Source organism: Oryctolagus cuniculus, chromosome 14, assembly GCF_964237555.1.
Source record: "Oryctolagus cuniculus chromosome 14, mOryCun1.1, whole genome shotgun sequence".
In the NCBI taxonomy this organism is placed as follows: Eukaryota; Metazoa; Chordata; class Mammalia; order Lagomorpha; family Leporidae; genus Oryctolagus; species Oryctolagus cuniculus.
In genome coordinates this window covers 38,472,703-38,493,876 of record NC_091445.1, presented here as the reverse complement: position 1 = coordinate 38,493,876, position 21,174 = coordinate 38,472,703, and the positions used below count along the sequence as shown (strand labels likewise).

Sequence of the window (21,174 nt, the reverse complement as noted above, 5' to 3'; positions counted from 1 at the left end):
CATTGAATTCCCACAAAAGCTCCTGAGATGAAGAGAATGAATTGTAGAATGATGACAGGATGGGAGTTTCTGGTGTCAGCGCATCATGGTTTAATTAGTGCTTCCATCAGACAGCATGAGAGCTTTCAAGTTCTAGGGTCCAAGTGTCTGAGATCTCAACTCATCTGTTCCTTTCCTTGATGATCTTGACTCCAGCCTGGTCCCCATAAAGCTCTGTGGCACCCACAATTTCCTCCTCCCCCTGTACTGTTTTATCAACCATTGGGAAGTTCATCATCAGACTTCACCTTCCGTGACAGAAAAATCTGAACTTAGACTCATAAATGGAGACAGCATAATCAAGAAATGAGGTTGTATCCATGGTAATGGTCCAGGGAAGAGTCCCCAAAAGCCTATGGGTAACAATGAGCCAGCTGAGCCAAGTGAGTCAGACCTGAACTTGAGGTGAACTTGATCAACCAGGTCTGTCAAGGGGCATTTAGCAAGAATGGGTTTAGAGTTCTAGGCTCAGTGTAACACAGAACCTGACCATCCTGACCATAAGGACCTCCAAATGCTGGAATCTGCCAAGACACAGGGGAAGTCTCCCTTTGGCTAATTCTCACTTGCCCAACTGTTGTAGGTAGATGAGTTCTTTGAACAGACAAGGAGTCTCCAAGGAATGCTATCTATTCCCTCTCACCCTGAAGATCCAGACACTCCATTTTGCAAATTATCATCTTGTTAATGTACTGTAAGATCATAACACATTGCTCTGAATTTAGAACAGCACTCTACCCATGTCTGACAGTCAACCACTGGGCCACCATGGACTCCACTCAGCTGTTGCCTCATTTTCTATCAGGCACAAAATTTCTTTTATTTAGAAACATCACAGTAGCATTTCCATTTATTTGTGTGTATGCATGTGAAATTTTAAATTCAGAGAAACCATTTCTTAAAATTCCTGACATTTAAGAAAATCTGGCACTGCATCGCCACCGCTGAGGCCAAGTATCCCGAGTAGAAAGTAGCACGTTTTAGCGTGCTGACTGTGCCAAATTTTCCTTAAAATTAACATGCATGCCATATGTTGGGACCCTAAACTCAATACTCCCTTGGCTGATGAAAATGCAAAAGGAAAACATTCTTAGACTGAGTCCTGTTTCTCTTTCATTGTAAACTCTTGTAGAGATATTGGTAATGATCTCCCATTGGAAGTAAAAATAGACACCTGCTCTTTAATTCCCACTGACCCGCTGGGCATCCAGTGGCATCAAAGCCAGAAGGTCCAAGCTTGTCAGTCAGGGACAGGGATCAGCCCCCACCTGTCATTCTGCATTCTCCGTTCACTATTCAGCTCCTCACAACGCCTTGCGTAATACAATGAAGGTAGAACACAGCTTCCTCATGCCCCGCCGTGATGTTTGAGAGGTCAAGGAGGACAGGAAGAGGCCAGAAATCGCTCACTGAATTAGAGCAGTAGATCATAAATTTAGACAACGCCCAGGCAACCCAGAGTGGCAAGCAACCTACACACTTCCCTCTGTGGGTTCCAGATGTTGGACCTCCTGGTCTTCCAGGTCACATGCCCCTCCTTGGGTGATCTCTACCTGTCTTGTACAGGTAGGCTCTGAAATAGGAGAGAGAAGCAACACTCTTTACACCTGGGGCCAAACATCTCCATCTTTCTGTGTGTGCAATGTGCTTTGTCCAAATCAGCAATATATCACCATGCTCCTTGGGCCCCTGTGTGGCCCTGGCAGAGTAGGGGCCTCTCTTTGAATCACAGGGGCACAGCCTTTGCCCTATCAATACTGATGCAAACCTGGACCAAAGGGAAAGATGAGAGGGCAAAGTGTTGTACCTCTAAAACCACCGGAGACATGTAAACTGAGGTGGGAATTGTGTGCTGGGGACTTCACACAGCACCATTAAATAAGAATTGAATGCTACTGGTACTCAAGCGGACTCTTCCTTCTGTACCATGACTCATACACAATGTTTAAAGGAGGCATTTTGGAATCTGACTAGTACTAGAACTCAAGAAACCGGAAATCTACTTAAATTTTTTATTATGGAAAATTCAAACTGCAAAAGTAGAGAGACTACTATAACTCCATGCCTCATACCCAGTCTCTAATCATGACCAATCTTATTTCCTGTCTATCCTACCCACTCTCAAGTCAGGTTATTTATGACACTGAGACTCTGAGCCACTGTATCATATAATTTCATCTACAACTATTTCAAGATGTATCACTTTTTTAAAGATTTATTTATTTGGAAGTCAGCATTACAGAGAAAGAAGGAGACACATACATGCACACACACACACACACACACAAGGAAGATCTTCCATCTACTGGTTCACTCCCAAGATGGCCACAATGGCCAGGGCTGGGCCAGGCAAAAGCCAAGATCCAGGAGCTTCATGTGGGAACATGGGTGGCAGAGGCCCAAATACTTGGGTCATCTTCCATTGCTTTTTCCAAGCCATCAGTAGGGAGCTGGATCAGGAGTGGAGCATCTGGAACATGAACTGGTACCCACAATGGATGCCAGTATCACAAGTGGCAGCTTTATCTGTTATGCTACAATGTCAGCCCAAGGATGTCTCTCTCTCTCTCTCTCTCTCTCTCTCTCTCTCTCTCTCTCTCTCTCTTTTTGACAGGCAGAGTGGATAGTGAGAGAGAGAGAGACAGAGAGAAAGGTCTTCCTTCCATTGGTTCACCACCCAAATGGTTGCTACAGCTGGTGCGTTGCACCGATCTGAAGCCAGGAGCCAGGTGCTTCTCCTGGTCTCCCATGCGGGTGCAGGGCCCAAGCACCTGGGCCATCCTCCACTGCGCTCCTGGGCCACAGCAGAGAGCTGGACTGGAAGAGGAGCAACCGGGACAGAATCCGGCGCCCCCGACCGGGACTAGAACCCGGGGTGCTGGCACCACAGGCAGAGGATTAGCCTAGTGAGCCTTGGTGCTGGCCAGGATGTATCTTTTAAGTATAAGGACAACTTAGCCACAATATGATATTATACCTAACAAATCAAGTTTCATTAACCATTTAAATATCTAGTCAAGATTCAAACAGGGTCTGACAACTGGCTGTTGCCCAGTCAATATCTGTTTAATGAGACAGAGGCTCAGTCTATGCAACTGAAAAATAGGCAAACTCAAAACCAGCCATGCAGCTTGAATACACAGAACTGAGACCAACCAGGCTCAACCTTGAGCCATTTCAGGAGACTTGGAGGCTCCCTAAGCTCAACTTGACCACCCGCTCTCCCTGCTCACTTCTGATAACTGGCTGTGAGACCCAAGGAAGCAGTTTGACTCCAGAAAGTGTCTAAATGACTCCACCCAACATCCTCCACCACCCCCTCCTCTGCCCCACCATGCAACTCCAAGGACACAACTCAGGCTATTTCTAAAACTGAGATTTGGATCCAAAGCAGTAGCCAACACATAGTGCCTCTCCACGTGCACAGGAAAGAGCAGAAGATTTCTGAGCAATTTCCTGGCCCTCTGTTTTTCCATTCCAGTAAATGAGGCCTTCTTTAGCTCAGGAATCGCTCCCGGAACCAAGTCAGTGCATTGGTGGTGCACGCCACGTGTTACTGCCGGACTTGTTTCTTTGTTCTTTTATTCTTTCATTTTAAGTGATCGACAACCAGGTCCCTTGTGTCATGAAACTTTGCCTACCCTCTCTACCTGGTGTCGGCTACTAGTAAAGGCACACGTAATGCTAATGCAGAGCTTCCTTCCTGAATAGCACATTAATGAATAATTCACAGCACTTAAATTGCACCCTCTGCCTTCCAGGAGTTTTGCAAATTTTGCACTACTTAGACTGAGCAGCATTTGAGTTCATGTTTTATGGGCCAGACACAGGGCAAGATTAGGCAATGCACCTCAGACTAACTTGCTTCACTTTGGACAAAATGTTTCATTTTTCCCAATGGATAATTTTTGAACATAGTGATTTAATAACCGTGCTAACCACTAAAGTAGTTGCTAGTTATTTCCACGTGATTTGTAGGCACTATTTGGAGCTCTCCCTGGTGTCCTGACGCTTCCTTGTCTCCTGGTAACATTTCCCAGTCCTCCTCTTCTCCAGGCTTCCAGGGCCCATAAGCCCAGCCTGATAGCAACCTTTGTTCCTCTCCTGCAGGTGGTAGCATATTGTTGTTAAAGGAAGGAGAAAGTCAAGTTCCCAATGGCGGTGGAGATCAGAGAGTTAGTGTATCTCTAGTCCCTCAATTCTGGGGCATGATAAATAACAAAGCATTTTGAATATAAATAAATGTGAATATATTATGGAGCAGAGTGCAAAAACCCAGGGCAAGTTGAAGCCTGAAATCCTACCTGTGGTAAACCACTGAGGATTTCCTTCTCAGCTTTTTCCCCCATTATGGGTACTTGGAAACAGGGCACTTCCTCTGTGCTCCAAGGAGGTGAAGCACTGGGATTGATTCTTTAAAGACTGGGGGAATCAGTTCTGTTAACTGATTGACTCTTTGAGCAAGGATTTTTTTTTTTCTCTAAAGACCGTTTTGGCTGAAAGAAATAGAAGGAATTTTGGGCATCCTTTCCCCTTGGATCATGAGCATTCACCAGGCACTGGACTGACCAGGCTATGAAGAGAGTGGCTCTTCTCTCACGATTTAACAGCTACAAGCAATCAGCAAGGAAATCTACAACACAGTAGACAAGAAGAATAAAAAAGAAGCATCTGGCACGAGTTCAAAGATAAAGACTCTTGTTCCATAATGGTTTCACGTGGAATGTTCTGAAGTTCTTGGAAGAGAATTGAAAGGAGTACAATGAAATAATGGTGGAGCCTGAATAGTTTGGGTTTGGCCTTAGCCGTCCACATCCAGGTGCGCATGCACACGTCCTGTGCCCCAGGAACACTTTAGCTCAGCGACAGCCCTTGGCAAGATCTGGCACTGTGTTTGTGGAATGCACCCAGCCTGGAAGGGCCAGGTGCTCGGGAGGCTGGCTTTGAGAACCAGCTCCCCTACTTACCAGCTTACCTAAGCTTCCATTCCCTCAGTCACAAAACAAGGAGAGTGACACTTAATTCATCACATGTTTCAAGCTCTCTTTGGGGGCACATGATTGAATTGCATTTCCCCGTCCCCTTACAGGCAAGCATGGCCATTGACTTCTGTTAGACAATAGAATGTGAGCACAGGTGACACATGTCATTTCTTGGTGAAACCTTAGAGAACCAGTCTCTGATCTCACATAATTTTCTTTCCCTCTTGCCACGGCAATGTAAAACAGTTCAGGTCATAGCTGTTGTGTTACTCTGGGTCCTAAGGTGAAGATGGTGTTAGGCAAAGCCACAGTGGATCCATGTATTGGGTATAGAAGAGAAGTGAGAACACATCCTTGTTATCTTCCTTATTTTTGGCTCATGGGGATTTGAGGGTTGTTTGGGATTGAAGTCTATCCTTATGAAGATACTATTTTATGGCCCTGGAGAAAGATAAAAACGAGATACCTGCTAGGAAGTGTGTGTGGGAAATGGCAGGTGCTACACAGATGTCAGTTCTTTCCTCCTTTACCAAATCTCTGTTCACGATCTCTTCTAGCCCAGCCTCCCAGCCCTGAGCTATGCTCTTCAGAGTCAGTTTCATCTAAGAAGAATGAGAACAAACTTTGTTTTAAGATTTTTTAAAAATTTTCAGCAATTATCTTTAAGAAAATAGGAGAGCCCCTGAGGGTAGCAAAGTTGGGAATTCCCAAGATGGGAGGAGAACCTTTGAAACTCACAAAAGGGAAAAGAAGGAAGAGTCTTCTCAAGGGAATCAGGCAGAAAGTGAAACTCGTGACCGCTGAGCATTTCCAACCACAGAGAAAGCTCCACTCGGCAGCCTCGGGCTGCTGTCGCGGCGCTGGGTCAGGGTACAGACACCTCCTGAGGACACGGTCCAGATCATGCCCAACAGGTCCTTTGTCGCAGAGGGAGCCGGAGTGCTCGCCCTGCTGCGTACCAGTGCTCCTGACTTTTCAGCGACAAGGGTGAAGATGGTCAGACCTGGAGTGTTAGCTTTTTCTGCACTGGCTCCTTCTGACAGTTCTCCCTTTCTCCACCCATTCCAGGCTGTGTCTACCGGTCCCCGAGTGGAAGCCAATAGGGCATCTCTTGCTGTTTTGGGCTAAATGACTGAATTAATGAAGCCATGGACCCAATGCCCTTTTAGAGAATTGAAATCTATGTTGGAGGGAAAAAAATGTCCTACCTAAAATTACTCCATAGGGTCATGTCTGAGTTGTGCTCAAAGGGCAATCCTAATTAATCAACTTAGAAAGCATCCATCAAAGCTGAAAGCCGCCGATGATTGAGAATGTTGAGAGGAGATCCAGAGGAGGAATGGGATCTAGTTGAGACAGCTGTGTAAGGCTCCACCTTTGAAGTGGGTCCCAGAGTCAGGGCAAACAGGAGAACTTTATTCGAGAACCTCCACTGGGACAGGAGAGGTGACACGCAAAGATTCATTCAAAGTATTTGTACGGAGCACCTGTGGAGGGCCGGGTGTGGTTCTGGCCACGGACAAACAATGGAGAGAATACAGCCATGGCCATGAGCTTCTCAAAGAAGGTGGACAGCATTGCTATTGTGTGTGTGTGTGTGTGTGTTCATTGGACCAGACTGCCGTGTGCATTGCAGAACTTTTACATTGCTGCCTGTCATCAACCACTAAATGCCAAGTAGGACCCCCATCATGGTGATAAACAGAGTACCCTCCCAAGTTCCACATGCCTCTCAGGGGTACTGGAGTCCCCCACGTGGGATCTACTGAGCCTACATATGGTTGCTGGTGCAGGGCTACCCCAGGGGGCTCTCGGGAGCACACGAACCCAGGTGAGGGAGGCAGCCGGAGAGGAGTCCACACTGAGACCCATTCCTCTCCCCAGGATGGTACTTTCCACCCACACCTTTTCTCTGCCTGTGGACTCAGACCCCACACAGGACGGTGCTGTGGGGCCCTCCAAAGACCCTGACCCTGATACAGTGGTTTGGGGCATCCTGCAGACATTGCCTGCTCCTCCCATAGGTGGCCGGCAGATGTTAGCAGTTTGTGCTGGACAGCTGTCTCGTGGCCCGTGGAAGGGGTGCAGATAGATAAAAGCACAGCACTAGAACTCAGGCTTTCTGACCCCGCTGGGGACCCTGCATGCTCTTTTCTTCCGCTTGTAGCCCTCTCCACCATTCTTACACTGCATGTGATAAATTCAAGCTAAGAGGAGGAATGATGGCAGAAAGAAAAACTAATATTTACTGAGCACCTACTCTGTCCAGGGGAAGTATTAAGTAGGTTCCAATGTGCTAAATCCCAGAGGGACTGGGCGATGCAGAAGGGGCAGAAACTCAGGAATCAGGCAGCCAGGGTTGAATTCTAGGTCTTCTTTTTTTAAAGATTTACTTCATTGATTTTAAAGTCAGAGTTACAGGGTGGGGTGGGTGGGGGGAGATAGAGAGATCTTCCATCTGCTGGTTTTACTTCCCAAATGGCTGCAACAGACAGGGCTGGGCCAGGATGAAGCCAGGAGTCAGGAACTTCATCTGGATCTCCCACATGGGCACAGGGGCCCCAGGCCTTGGGCCATCCTCTGTTTCCTTCTCAGGAGCACTAAGCAGAGAGCTGTATTGGAAGAGGAGCTGCTGGGCCTCGAACCAGTACCTACATGGGATGCCAGCAATGCAGGTGGCAGCTTAACCTGTTACACCATAATACCCAGCTCCTGTTGGTCTTCTTCATATCGACTGCAATAATTTACTTAATCTCTGGGCCTCAGTTTCTTCATATGGATAATGGGTATAAAAGTTAATAATACCCAACTATATAGGGTTACTGTGAAATTTCACAGTCAGAACTATAACACACCTGGTACCAAAAGAGGGCACTAAGTAAGTAGTAATTATGCTAGTCTAGGGTTGTACAGAGCTAGGAGGAAGACCTAAGACAAGAGAGGAGCGTGGGACCTAGAGAAAACAAGACCACCCGGTCATGTTCATTCTAAGCGGCCCCTCTAGCTCGGCTTGTTAAGGGGCGTTTCAGCAGGCATGTGGCCCTCGCGGCTGTATTTTGCACTGACGGAAATTGCTGGGATGCTGAGGGTGGGCAGTGCTCTGGGTCGGACACCACGGATTATAGATTCAAGAGTGGGCAGACGGTTGCATCCTTGTCTTGAGGCGAGGAGACAGAAAACCGCTGCTAGTTGCAGCGACCTACACGACCTGACGTGTTCAGAAGGAGGTGTGCTGGGGGCCTGGCGCCTGCATGGCACATGTCTAAATCCTTCAAAGTGCTGACCCTTTGAAAGTCTGGATTCATTTCTCATCATGCCGGTGGGCAGGAACTGGGCCTGTGGATGGGGGCGACTGGGAATCCTGATCATCTCCACTCAGTCTACCTATTAACTTACTGGAAAGTTCTAGAAGGCCCAACAGGGGTCTTATGTCCTTGAGTGTCTGTAGCACCAGCCCGGAAGCTCCCCAACATGAGATGGCAAGGAGCAGTAGCTGCCATGATTATTCCTTCCTGGCTTTGGGAAAAGTAATCAATTCCAAAAAGCTGATTATTCCTTGATCAGCTTGTTTGCCTGTGGTCTTTGTGAAAATAAAAAGTATATCAACCAGCCCTGACATTCAGGGCTGCCCACCTTCTAAAGTCTGGCAACCAGTTCTTTTCTTCTATATCCGAAGGCTCGCTTTTCCAACATCAAGTGGACAGATACAGCCATTGCTTTTAGACTAAAAGGCTGTTTATGTAATAAAGCTAAGCAAGTATCCAGGAGGTGATCTGGAAGTGAAATTGTGAGCAGCTTAACACCGAGCCTGCTACGAAAGGTCACCCTAACTTCCTTTGACCCTTTTTTAACTGTGGTCCTCAGCATTTTGGTTTGTGGCAAGCAAGCACTGCTTCGCTCCGCCTGCTTAAACGGTCAGATGGGCTTGTTTCCTCTTATGGTTTTTAATGCAGAATAAAGCTTGTGCTTCACCTCAGGTCCAGCCCGAACTCTTCCCAGGCGACCCTGTAAATGCACGTCCTGTCGCATGTAACACACAGAGCTGATGGACTTGTGCAGTCTGCCGGACCTGAAGATACAGAAACATCCTCAGCTCTCAGGCCTGGGCAAATGGTTTCAAAACAAAACCTCTGCAGAAAAGCAACTGTCCAACTGCCCGCCTGTGACTCAAGAAATGCAGGTGAGGGTTGATGTTGTGGTGCAGAGGGTTAAACCCTCGCCTATGACACCAGCATCCCATATGGGCGCCGGTTCGAGTCCTAGTTGCACTACTTGCAATCCAGCTCCCTGCTAATGTGCCTGGGAAAGCAGTAGAGGATGGCCCAAGTGCTTGGACCCCTGCACCTGCGTGGGAGACCTGGATGGAGTGTCATGCCCCTGATTTGGCCTAGCCCAGTTCTCCTGGCCATTGAGGCCACTTGGGAATGAACTAGCAAATGGAATATTCTCTCTCTCTCTCTCTCTCTCTCTCTCTCTCTCTGTCTCCTTTGTTTTTCTCTCCCTCTCTGTAACTCTGCCTTTCAAATAAATAAAATAAATATTTTAAGAAAAGAAATGTAGATGAGAAATTGCACATCCAGGACTGCCTTCTCTTCTCACTTTATGTTACATCCATTCATTAATTTAGCCCTAATACATCTGTGGAGCCTCAGCCTCGTGTTATAAACAACAGCAAGCGGTGCCTGAAGCAGTATTTGCGGAGTATTTCCTATGCTTCCAAAGGGGTGAAAGACATCGCATGCAGGAACTCACGTGACGGCCATGGCCCCCTACGAGGTAGGCACTGCTCTCACCCCCTTTAGTCAAGGACGAAGCTAGGACACAGACAGATTAAGCAATTGGGCCAAGGTCATCCAGAAAATAAAGGAAGGAACTAGGGGTTTTTTGGAGATGGTTATAGATACAGGAAGAAATTAGGGACTGTTGAAGAATGCTGCCAGACACTTTAAGATGCTGATCAAACACACACACTTACGATGAGCATCAGCATGAGAACAGAAATGCTCACTGCCACAGAATTCCAGGATGTTCACAACAGTCCCCTTGCAACGTGTTGGTGAGACACAGCTTTGGTCTGCTGCACTACACCCCAGATTTCTCATTGGGGATCCTCAGAAGTTTTTCAAATATGCCTATTTTGCAAATCCTTAATAATTTAGAAAAATATGGAGTCACCAAAAGCTATTTTGAATTCAGTAACATCGTCACATTAATTTCTAATTAATTAATTTACATAACATTGTCACATTTGAAAAAACAGAGGCACACATATTTCTGCACATGTTAAGCACTTGACATCTACATGCGGACTCTCTGCCATAACTCTACATTCCTTCCAAGGGCCACAGAGCTGTCTGGCTTTTGGCTGAATCCTTTATTCCCTCTCAGTCTGTTTCCTTATATCTAAAGTGGAGATCATAAGAGCTGTTGTCTCCAGGGATCTCAAAGAGAATTGATGTCAGGTCAGCGATCATGCAGTGAGCTCTTGTTCTAGACTCACAGAGTATAATCCTAGTTTAAAACAGGGTCCTTGATGAATCTGGCTCTTATGCGATTGGGGAGAGAAGACACACATGCAAAAATTCGTAAGCAAACCAGCAAGGTAAGCGGTGCCTTCTAGAATGCGGTCTGATCATGCCTGAGGCAAAGAACAGAACCCCTCACGGGAATAGCCGGTTCACGGACAGCCGCCCCAGACAGGTGGGCTGCTGGCTACGGCTGAGACGGTGGAGGTCACAGCAGCCCACAGAGAACTGTCTGGACGGACACACACCCCCTGCTGGGCTGCCCTGACACAGAAGCTGGGGAGCAGGCACGCCTGCACCTCATGGTGGCAGAAGTTTCTGATGTGGGGCGGTTTGATTTGCAGCAGCTCACGCTTGATTGACCTCCAAGCGAAGGGCGCTCTGCAGAGGTTCTAACTGTATCATTTCATAACACATTGACCCGAATGGCGCTGAAGGCACCATTGAAACTCCCCATAGCTTAGCTGGCTCTATCCCCGTATAATGTCTCAGTCTCAAAGTTTTGCAGCCTGCACTGTCACATTTTCAGGATTGTTGACTCCAGGGGATGGAATCTTGGAAGCCGTTTCCCCAGGGATAGTCCCTTTGGGGCATCCCTTTGGAGTATTGGGTTGGACATGGCAGCCAGGAACCCCAGTAGTACATGGTGTTAATGAATGCATCCTCCCCACCCCCAGGAAAACTCCTGGTCCCGCGTGCAGCAGGGTTCAGCTTTGTCATTCAAAGGGGCTGACATCGATTCCTCTGAGGCTGGCACCACGCTGAGCAATCACGTGAATTATCACTCTTGATAATGGTGATGCTGCTTTGTGCCCTTCGTATAGACAAGAAACCAGAGGGGTGATCTGCCCCTGGGCACAGCGCTGGCGACCCCGTGGCCCAGGCAGCGGCAGTGGCAGCAGCTGTGGGTCGTCCCGGTGCCTCTCCTCTGCCTTGCCCCCTGCTTGCTGACGGCTGACTCGCCTTGGTGGACACTTAGATTTCATGGGTTGCCCAGAGGACAGGGGTCCCGTACATTGAGAGGCAGCTGAGGGAGAGACAGCGAAGTCTTAGGTGGCCTTTGGGGGAGTGCTAGCTGGGCACGTTGAAGAATGTGGACAGGTGTGAGATGCTGAACCTAAAGACATTGTCAGAGCGCGGTGCTCACAACCAGACAGCAGCTGGTCCAATCCCTCGCTTCACAGGTGAGGAAACAGAGGCCACTGTCCACAGCCCCTATGCCCGCATGCTCTCTTGAGAGCTCAAAAAATCGCTCTCCCACTTGCTTTCTCTCTCTCTCTCTTTCTCTCTCTCACACACACACACTCTCACTCTTTCTCTCTTCCTTCCCTGCCCCTGATGGAATACAGAAAGGACCTACAGTTAATATTTTCCCCTACTGCCTTGTATCACAGCCACCCCTCTCCCCTCTCTTCAAGGGGAATTTCTATTAGCAAGTCTATGGCTTCCTTCTATGCATTGCAAAACCAGACTGTTCTTTTTGCACACAATATGATAGCTTTCTATACAATGGAAGCACCTTGGGCTTTTCCTCAACTGTACAGGAGGGAGATTACTACGTATTATCAGAATACGTAGCACCGCTTCATTCTTTTTATTTGAAAGGCAGAGTTATAGTGAGGCAGAGGCAGAAAGAGAGAGAGAGAGAGAGAGAGAGAGAGAGAGAGGTCTTCCATCCACTGGTCCACTCCCCAGATGGCCACAATGGCTGCAGCGGGGCCAATCCAAAGCCAGGAGCCAGGAACTTCTTTCAAGTCTCCCACACTAGTACAGGGGCCCAAGCACTTGAATCAACTTCTACTGCTTTCCCAAGCCATAGCAGAGAGCAGAATCAGAAGTGGAACATCTGAGACTCGAACCAGGACCCATATGGATGCTGGCAATACAGGCGGCAGCTTTACCCGATATGACACAGCACCGGCCCCTGCCTCATTCTTTTTTTTTCCATGTTACTTTAAACAGCATCCTTGAGGTACAATTTACATTAATATCATATTTGTTGACTTTTTACACATGCAGTGTAAGGAGTTTCAGAAAATTTATGCAATTGTGCTACCATCATCAAAAGCCAGTTTTGAAAAGTTATTTTATGCCCATCAGCAGTGGGTCCCCACTCCTACTCCCTAGCCTAGAAAACCATTAATCTACTCTCCATCTCTATACTTTCGTGATGTTATACATTTTGTGTAACGGAAGCAGTCCAATAGTGGAGTGATAGGGTTCAATGCCTGTCTCCGGTTCCTGAATGCAGACTTTGGGAAGCAGGGACGATGGCTCCAGTAATTGATTCCTGAAACCCTCAGGGAAGACCCGGATTGAGTTTTCAGTCCCTAGCTCTGGCCCTGGCTGCTGTGGGCATCTGGGAAGTAAAACACTGATGGACTCACTCTCTCGTGCACCCTCTCTCCCTCTCTCTCTCTCTCTGTCTTTGTCTCTCTCTCTCTCTCTGTGTCTCTCTGATTCTCAGATAAAAGGGGGGGGCAGTACCCATTTACATTGCAATTGGCAATGTACAAGAGCCCTGGTTTCTCTACCTCCTTATTAACGTTTGCTATTGTCCCTCATTTTTGGTTTTGGGCATTTTCTTGGCTATGTCATGGTATAGCATCAGCCTTTACTTAGAATCTTGCTAATCTAATGATAATGTGTATCTGCTCCTGTGCTTTTCCTTTGGTTTGTGTATTTAAGACTTTTGCCCATTTTTTGAAGTTGGGTTACTTGCCTTATTATTATTGAATTTTAAGTGCTTTTTCTACATTCTGGGAACATGTCCAGATACAATTTTGCAAAATGTTCTCCTAGTTTGTGGCTTGTTTTTTCATTTTTCCAATGACATCTTTTCATGAGGAATAAAAGATTTTAATTTTGATGAAGTCTAATTCATCGTTTTGATTTATTTTTGATGGATTTCATGCCACAGCCAACGAATCTTTTCTTAACCCAAATTTGCAAATATTTCCTCCTATGTTTCTTTTAAGAAATTTTATAGTTCTAATTCTTACAGTAGGTATTTAATCTACTCCAAGTTAATATAAATGTATGATAGGAGGTAAGGGTTTAAGTTTATAATTTTTTTTTCACTTATAGGTATTGAATCTTTCTGGCAGTATTTATTCAAAAGATTATCTTCTTGGGGCTGGCACTGTGGCATAGCAGGTAAAGCATCCTGCCATCCCATATGGGCACCAGTTCGTCCCTGCTGCTCCACTTTCAATCCAGCTCTCTGCTACGGCCTGGAAAAGCGGTAGGAGATGGCCCAAGTCCTTGGGCCCCTGTACCTACATGGAGACCCAGAGGAAGCTCATGGCTCCTGGCTTTGGATCGGCGTAGCTCCAGCCATTGTGGCCAAATGAGGAGTGAACCAACAGATGGAAGACCAACCTCTCTCTCTTTCTACCTTTGCCTCTCTGTAACTCTGCCTTTTAAATGAATAAACACATCTTTTTAAAAAAAAAAAAAAAGATTATCTTCTTTCACTGTGTTATGTTTGTACCTTTGTCAAAACAATTGATTATATACTTGGAGTCCATTCTTGGACTCTGTTCCATTCCCTCATTTTTAGGGCTGAGTAATACTCCATTCTACAGATGTACTATACTTTACTTAACCAGTAAGTTACTAATGGGCAATTGCCTATTTTAATTTTCTTCTGCTCCAAATAATTCCATGGCAAATATATTGCATTAGAGATATGTCTCTTTGCATCTTCTATTTGTAGGATAAACTCCAAAAGGAATTAATGCTGCATTTTGATAGACATTCACAAAGTGCTCTCTGTGGAAGGTCTGACAGCATTCAAAACCAAAAGCAAGTGTGCTACTAAGAACATTTGCATCCTTGCCGATCAAGTAAGTAAGAATTGATATCCCATAGTTTAATTTACACATATCATGAATTGAGTTTCTTGTAATTTTTGTGTGTTTAAGAGCCAACTGTATCTCATTTTGTGGGAAATGTGTGTTTTGTGTCATTTACCTATTGCTGTTTGTATTAAAATCTTTGTGATACACACGCCGAATGTTTCTTGAGTATTGTGCATGTCTTTTTTTTTTTTTTTTTTTTGACAGGTAGAGTCATAGACAGTGAGAGAAAGAGACAGAGAGAAAGGTCTTCCTTCCGTTGGTTCATCCCCCAAATGGCCGCTACGGCCGGCACTGTGCTGATCCGAAGCCAGGAGCCAGGTGCTTCCTCCTGGTCTCCCATGTGGGTGCAGGGCCCAAGGACTTGGGCCATCCTCCACTGCCTTCCCTGGCCGCAGCAGAGAGCTGGACTGGAAGAGGAGCAGCCGGGACTAGAACCCAGTGCCCATATGGGATGCCGGCGCCCCAGGCAGAGGATTAACCAAGTGAGCCACGGTGCTGGCCCCTGTGCATGTCTTTTGACTTTGTTCATTGAGCTTTGGCTCTGCAAAAGCTTTTTGTTTCAATATAATAAAATATCTAATAAATGATAAATTTTTTGACTAAAACTAAAATGACTCTCCCTACACTGAGAATTAAAGTTGTTTTCTGGCATTCTTATGTTTGCACTTTAAAAGAGACTATATTTTCAGCACAATTTTAAGTTCATAGTGTGTTTTCATTTTCAATATTTTAAGTTTTTAATCTATCTGGATTTGTTTTAATTTAAGATATAAAATAGAGATATAAGTTTATTTTCCCCCAAGTTGTCCCATCATCGTTAATTATATAATCTGACTTTCCCTTCTGCTATGCAATGCTGTTTTTATCGCATCCTAGAATCCCACATGCAGCTGGGTTCGTGGATCTGCCATCTGTGCACAAGTCACTGAGCACACTCAGCCTCAACGCTGCTGTAGCCTTATCACCTGCAGTTTGTGCATTCTCAGAGCGACGCACAACGCGTGAATGAACTTCATGAACAATTTCATTGCAGTATCACTCCAATCTTCCCTCACCACCTCTCCTAACAAAATTCCAACTCTTTGTAACGTCACTAAGAAAAATATAATCAGGCTAATAAATCTATTTGGACATACATGAGACAGAAAATCAGATAGCACATTCTTAAGTCAAATAAACAATTTAGGGCTAATCCACTGGCTCTTCGTCTTCCACCAGAGTTGATTTGAAGTAGGCTGTGTGTTCATACACACATACAAGGCACTCATGGCATTAACATAGGAGATAGCACTTTAAGAAATCAACTAACTCCACCTTCCCCTGCCTCCCAAAACATCTACACTGGTTGAAGAGAAAATGCATGTGTGAAAGATGTGGCAGCAACTCTCCAAGCTAGGACACTCACAAGGGGCCCAAAGGAGCAAATGTGACGTTAAACAGTGGGCTGAGCTCCCTGCTGATGCAGACCCAACCTGGGAGGCAGAGGTGACAGCTCCAGCAATCGAGTTGCTGCCATCTCCATGGGGGACCTGACAGGCGTTCAGGTTCGAGCCTTGGCCTCAGCTGGGGGGCACAGTGAGCACTTGGGCATCTGGCGGATGAACCAGCAGATCGGATCTCTCTCTCTCCATCCGCCAAATACATAAATAAATAATATATTTAAATATGCTATTAATGCGCAAAAAAAAAAAAAAAACCTCACAGTGGAATGGGTCTGCGAACATGCAGATTGTGAAGACACGTGGCATGGGATTGCTATCTTCAAAATGATGCAATATTAGACCCACACTTTCTTTTCCAAAAGCTGACCTCTCTGCTTCTCCAACATCCCTGTTCAGATCTAGGTCCCAGGTTGCAGCCAGGAGTCCCTGGCAAGCTCAGAACAGCCCATGACGAGTGATGGTGTTGACGGCAGTGGGGTGCCAGGAGGACTGTGGTTCTCGCTGGGGAAGACACCCACTTGCTGCATTCCTGCCTGTCTCCTGGGTGTTGAGAAACACAGTACATAGTCTGTCCTTGCCCAGCCCTCTGCAAAACCAGGTAGGAGGCAAGAGTCTGCCTATACCTTCTAGAAACTTCTTAGAGCTTGTTGCGTGCTCCCCACCCTGGGAAGTCAAGTTCGAGCAGTTCAGGAGCCCCATCTTGGCAGATGAAGTACAGGGCCCCTTAGCACCTGAACAGCGCTCCCTGTGTACATTGGTTTTAGGACAATGCTGGAAGACTCCTTTGTGCCTTTCCTTTTTTTAACTGACAAAATTCTCTAGGAGTGTGGGGAGGCAAACGAGGCTCCGCCATGCTGTGGGGGAAAGAAACGGAGCAAGACCAGCCGGGGCATGATGGCCATGGCTGTTCCGTACCACAGCGGCAAAAGGCTGAAGTTCTGTGAGCCCTGAGCTGCCCGTGGAAGGAGGCCAGAGGGCCCCGGCGAAGGGGGAGAAGCCACGGCCCCACGCAGGCAGAGGCGTTTCGCGAAGGCTGTCGCAGATCAGAGGCCGTTCCGGGCCTCTCTGCTCTCTTCCGGCCCTGCTTCCTCTCCCCACCCCTCCAACAATAGCGCCTTCTTGATTTCTGTTCCAAGAGAGAACGGTGAGTCCCCGGTGCAGAGGAAACCACAGATCCTTTCTGCAGTTTTCCAGCCGGGAAGAGCCAAGCGCGCCCATGGCATCTCCTTCTCCCCAGGAAGATGCAAGGCAGGCGGAGGGTTCCTTGCTCCTGTTCTGGAGAGTTCCAAGATGAGGCTCACAGAGAACCTTTCCTGGCTGTGCTCTTTCTCTCCCTATCATTTTAAAATATTTTTTTCAAACTGCCAAAGAAGCTGAAGTCCTTTTTATGGCAATGCTCCCAAAAATTCTCATCACTGCCGTCTCTGGGGAGACTGCCTGGCCCTGAACCAGTGAGTAGTGGGCAGAGCCCAGGACCCCTCCCCAGAGTCAGTGGGTCTAGGGAAGGACCTCAAACTCCAGCCCTTGTGACGCTGATGATCGGTGCAGAGAACCTGCTTGCAAAGTCCGTTCCTCTCTGGGAATATCGGGATCTCTTGGTATGGGGCGCACTCACTGGATGAGACCACTAACGGCATGCCCGATGTTGTCCAGAGCTAAATAGAATGGAGGCTTGTCTGGCGATGCCACTGTCAGGTAGGGAGGTATGCTGTCCTAGACTATATCCAAGTTTATGAAGGGGTTTGTGACTCCTTGGGACAGGGACCTACATTCCAAGATCAATCTGTGTTCAACAGGTCAAACCCCGAAGGCAGTGCTGCTCGAACTTGAACGTGCAATAGAAGATGCTGTCAACAGCTGATTCCGATGCAGTCGGTGGGGGTGGGCCTAAGATTCTGCACTTCTAGCAAGCTTCTAGGCGACGCCATGCTTCTGGCTCTTGCAAAACATTTGAGGGGTACTGACTAGAAGATATTTAATACTCAAAAATTACCAAAATTACCAACTACAGGGGCTGGCGTTGTGATGCAGCAGTTAAGTTGCTGCTTACCACAGGGATACCCCATATCCAACACCATTCACATCCTGGCTGCTCCCTTCCTGATCCAGCTCCCTACTAATGTACCTAGGAAAGCAGTGGAAGATGGCCCAAGTGTTTGGGCCCCTGCCACCCACATGGGAGACCCAGGTGAATTTCCAAGCTCCTGGCTTCTGTGTGGTCCAGTCCTGGCCATTGGGGCCATTTAGGAAGTGAACCAACAGATGGAATATTGCTCTTTCTCTCTTTCTCTTTCTGTCACTCTGCCTTTCAAATAAATCAATAAATAATAAATGCATCTTTTAAAAAACTGTATTAGCTACGGATGATCCTTCCTCCATAAGAAGAACCCGAGAAGCAGCAGCATCAGTGACTGGCCCTGAGCGGAGCCCTTTCTCTGGACTGTCTGCTGACAAGGCGGCTGCCTTTCCTTGCTTTGGAGAGGAAGATAATGAAGCAGCCACTTCTCAGGACGGGAGGGTCACGTGCAAGAACGCAAGGTTCTCAGGTCCCACACCTGCAACACAACGAGTCCTCCTTAACCCGTGCTGGCGCTGGCACTGCTGCTGTGGCTGTGCGCCCTCCTCTTTTGGTATCCACAGCCATTAGCGTGGGGCCTCAGCACGTCTGAGCCCAGCAGGAGAGGGCACTCAGGCTCGCCAGTCCGTAAATGGGCTTCATCCATGTGCATGCAGAGATTTTTCAGTTCCTTCCACAAATAACCGTGAAGCCCGATGTTTGTAAATGTAATCATCGAAAATCCCAACTGGGCATTAAGCATTTGTATTTACCACTTTCAGCTTGCTCAACAGGTATAAATCTGCCCCAGTCCAATATTTTGTTTGTCTCGGTTGCCCTTCATGAAGTCAAGGGCGAGGCATTGTGCTCAACAAGGATATCCTACCTCTCTCCCTGAATTCACCCCACGGTGTTTTGTAAACAGCCCGAGGGGCATCCCTTTAACTGGGATTTACAGCCTTGCCCATAAGGTCCAGAGAGCACTGAGCGTTTCCTACAAAGCTGCCTTCTGGCTCCAGCAATTTGAGTCAAGGAAAAACAAATGACCATTCCCTCTCTCTCTCTGTGCCAAAAGTAATTTGCTCACCCATCATCTGCCAGAAAACAAATGCAAGATGAAATGCAACCAACAGTCTTTTCTGGGCAGCCCTCTGAGAAATGTTTGTCTCCCGTGCACAAGTGGGCGGCGAGAAGCTGACCAAGATGGCGCTCTAATACACATGTGTAGCTCTGTGCACACCACGCTGGCCCAAGCCCACGCAAATCTGGTCAGGTGAAGAATACAACTGTCAGCCTGGCCGTCTGGCATTGTCTAGATCCCCCAAAAGTTTGACTAACTCCCTTACTAATGAAATGCTTCATTTGGTGTGTATGGAAAGATAGCCTATTTCACTCTATAGCCTACTTATTAATTCAGATATTCAGCCAATTCACCATGTGTGCTATGCCAAGCCTGCTTCAGAAGTTACGTCTTTGTCCCTAAGTGAATGGTGACACTAACAGGAAAAAAGACAGACAATGGTGTTTGAAAAACCAGCACTTCACAAGTCGTGGTAGATCTGCTTAAACTATAAGAAAAATATGTAGGTTCTAGAAAGATTGTTCTAATTTTCCTGATTGAGCTTATATGTATTTCTTGCATATTTATATGGCAAATGAAATGCAGGAGCAATGGACAGGAGTCTGAAAGGCACATACAGACCAGAAATGTTGTAACGTGCATTCCCCAAACCAACAGGCCTAATTATGGCCATCCTTTCTGCTATTCAAACACCACATGCATTATACAGCGATCTACTAGAAACATCAGGAAGAGCACGTCTTCATGGGTTGCTATGTGGAATCTATGAGCTCACTAGGAAGCAGGCTCCATCAGGACAGAGACTGGTCTGTTTCCTGCTGTGTGTCCAGGGCCTGCAGTAGCCATGTATCGGTTGTACAGTAAATCCAGTCTTCTCTGGTTCCAAGGCCCCCACAGATACCAAAACCTGAGGATGTTCCAGTCCCTTCTACAATGACAATAGTACTTGCATGCAACCAACACACATCCTCCTGTATACTTTAAAAGTCATCTCTAGATTATTTATATTATTTATATGTAAGTGTATGTAGATAATGGCTATTCTGTATTGTTTAGGGAATAATGACAAGACAAACCAGTCTTCCCATGTTCAGTACCAATGCAACTTTCTTCCCATTATTTTTGATCTGTGGTCCTTGTGTTCATAGACATGGAACCCCTGGATCTGGAGAGCCAGCTGTCTATGGTTACGGAGTATTTAGATCGGTAGCACCAGATTGTTCCACCGGCCAGGACATCATGCTAACAGCTTCTAGAATAACAACAGATATATTCAAAACTAACTTCTAAGAAAACTTCCACTACCAAATAAAATTCCATGTGAAAGCATGGCTCTTAGGACAGGCATTTATAGTTAATGTCAATGCCATCCCAACAAAGACAGAGCAAGAGACCAGCCAGCCATTTGAGGGGATCCGGGGCAGTCAGCCCCAGACTCTCCTGGGTCATGCAGGGCCCCAGGCAGAGTGGGAGGAGGCTGTGAACTGTACACACAGGCCACGCTGAAAGTCACAGAGTTGGCCCAGCCTTGTCATTCCAGAGACAAGAAACCGACATCCGGGCTGGTAAAGAAGCCTGCGGAGCCACACACAGAGGCAGTGGATCCCACAGCCTGGACCGGAACGGAAGCCTCTGACTCCCCATCAGCTCTTTTCTGCCCCCACCAAGCCACATTAAGAGGAATCTTTGGCACATTTGTGCAGAACAACTCAGCGTCTGTGCAGAAAAACAGCAGCTGGACCAGTCACGCACCGTAGGTGCACAGCACACCTACACACACCCACCCCCCACATATCCACACACCCACCCACCCCCAACACACACAGTGATATGGTCATTTACAGGCAGACTTCAAAAAGTTCATGGACCATGCAAAATGGACTTAAAAGATGTTAATTTTGATGTTAAAACCGTTGAATTCCACGCATAGTTTTTTTTCTTCCAAAATGCATGTTTTCCATGAACCTATAGAAGACCCCCATGTGTTTAACCATGCAAATATGAGTATTAGGCTGGCAGGACAATTGAGGAGAGGGAACTACAGTGTGCCCAGCCCTGAGTGGGGGAGGACTGTGAAACTTCAAGACCTTTTGCCTCTGTCTGAGTCATGGCATAGCCATGATGGTCTCAAAAAAAAAAAAAAAAAAAAAAAAAAAAAAAAAAAAGTCTCGAGCCCTCCATGGCCA

The 21,174-nt window shown here is 46.8% G+C and overlaps 1 protein-coding gene across 1 annotated transcript in view; it reads right to left on the bottom strand.

Annotated features, from left to right (window-relative positions):
• Window positions 1–21,174, bottom strand: part of ZNF366 (zinc finger protein 366) — a 65,940-nt gene that overhangs the window by 41,281 nt on the left and 3,485 nt on the right. The gene's annotated exons all lie outside the window — the stretch shown is intronic.